The following is a 2,409-nucleotide window of genomic DNA, read 5'->3' as shown; positions in this document are numbered from 1 at the left end:
TTTAAAAATGTTTTATTATCATTAAATGTTAATGAGTAAATCCCAATAGCAGAACAATAAATATTTAGAGATTTCCAATAATTTTGGCCATTGTAGCGGCTAATGTAGCGCGCTACATTTTACTGTAGCGGTAGCGCCCGTTACAATCTAGTGGGTGTAGCGGTAGCGGTAGCGCCCGCTACATTTAGAGCATGTAGCGGTAGCGGTAGCGCCGCTACATTTCCAAGTAGCGCTGCCCAGCTCTGCACGTTGACTACGGATTGGTACATATGCGTACCACGAAATGCATTTCTCCTGGTACATAATTCAGGGTTGTAAGATGGCCTAAAAACGGCCAATTAAGTCCGTGAACAAAAAGGCCAAAAAGGCCTATAACTCAAAATATACTAGTATATTTGTAGGTTCCGGTGTAAAAATTCAATTTTTTTTATTTAATTAGGAAGCGCCCCTTACAACCCCAATCATAAATTTTAGCCGACCACCTAAATTGAAAAAACTAAATCGCGGAATTTGTCCGGTAAAAAAAGAAAGTCTGGCAACCCTGTTCCATAAAATACTAGAAAAATGAAACAAAAGTACAAGATGAAGCAATCGTAGTCAACGTGTTAAATACGGTCTCAGACGTTTGATAAATTTTTAATATTACATTGATTAACATTAATTTTTGTATTGGTCATAATTTCATAGCCAAGAAATATATATTCCAACAAAGAAACGTGCACGTCAAGTAATGCCTCGATAGGTCATCAATAGGAATAAGTCCTCTTATAATATAGTGATTGAAGATGATTCATTAGCTCTGTGGGAATGGCTGCCAAAGAAACAAGAAAAGATCGAGGCATTTAAAAAATTCTAGGTGTGGCGTTCGACAAGAAATGAGTAACACACTAAAAAAATTCTTCTCGTCAGAAGTGGTAAAAAAATATTGCAAAAAATCACCATCGTATCGTAATTGTAAAACAAATAACATAACAATAAAGCGAGATCAAGAAGCGTCTCAGGATTTCTGAGCGGTTAATTTTGCCAGCTGGGAAAGAATGCTAGGGTCCGGCAGTAAAAATAATTTTGCTTTAACTTCAACTTCGAAACAAACTTTTTAAAAATTCAACTATCTAAGCAATTGCAATTTTTGCAGAATTTTGAAAATAAATCCGCATAAAAAAGTTGTCGACTGAGTGTCATGAGTTCTATGTAAATTTTTATGCGACAAAATAGATATATTTCTTCAATTGATGAAACTACACTTTAGAGTGAACAGCAGTCACTTCTACGACACATTAGAATTATATTCGCAAAATTTAAGCAAAATTTAAAAATAAATTTTAATAAAAAATTTTTTAATAAATTAAAATTTTAGCAAAATTTAAAAATAGACAACTATTTTTGGTGCTCGCTTCTTGATCAAACCCAAGAATGTTTTGCAAGATCAACGACTTTCATATGGAAAATTAGCTTTAGCGACACTGTTCGATATTGATAACAAATTTTTAACAGCGTATGGTAGCACTTTTTTCCATTTTGAATCATATAAATGAAATGCTTAACATTTTTATAAGTAAATATAACCATATTATTGTTCTGTCGTATTTTTACATAATATTACCATATAACCATATTAATGTTCAGTCATATTTTCACTTAACACGTTGACTACGTTTGCTTCATCTTGTACTATTATTTTATTTTTGTACTTTTTTAAAGCAGGGTTGCCAGACGGTCATTTTTTCCGGACAAATTCCGTGATTTAGTTTTTCTCAATTGCGTTGGCCGGCTGAAATTTTTGATAGGGGTACTTCCTAATTAAATTTTAAATACTGCAAAAAGAAAATAAATGGAATTTTTATAGCGGAACTTACAAATAAACTAGTATACATTGAATTATCGGCCTCTTTTGGCCTTTTTTGTTCTCGGATTTGGCCGATTTTAGGCAACCTGAATTATGTACCACTACCTCCTGGAGAAATACATTTCGTGGTACGCATATGTACCAATACGTAGTCAACCTGTTAATCTTGCAGGCTTTTAGCAAGTCACCATGTGTAGGCTTGTCTAACATTTCCAATGAACGTGATTCCATTAAAAATATTGTGCGTCGAGAATTATAACTAAATATTTTGAAAAAATTTCAAAGAATTATAACAATAAAAGGCCGAGAAATGCAATTTTAACCCGAGTCAATGATTTCGGTATCGAGCCTTTTAGCTATATAATCAAGCTACATGACTATTTGTGACTATATAATTAAGTAACATGAATATACGTGACTATATAATCAAGCAACATGACTATACATGACTATATAATCAAGCAACATGACTATACGTAACTATATAATCAAGAAACATGACTATACGTGGCTATATAATCAAGCAACAACCGTACGGGAGCGGGAACGATTGTTGTGTAAAT

Source organism: Hyalella azteca, unplaced genomic scaffold (genome assembly GCF_000764305.2).
Source record: "Hyalella azteca isolate HAZT.00-mixed unplaced genomic scaffold, Hazt_2.0.2 contig16040, whole genome shotgun sequence".
NCBI lineage: Eukaryota > Metazoa > Arthropoda > Malacostraca > Amphipoda > Hyalellidae > Hyalella > Hyalella azteca.
Note: the sequence above shows the minus strand (reverse complement) of the source record.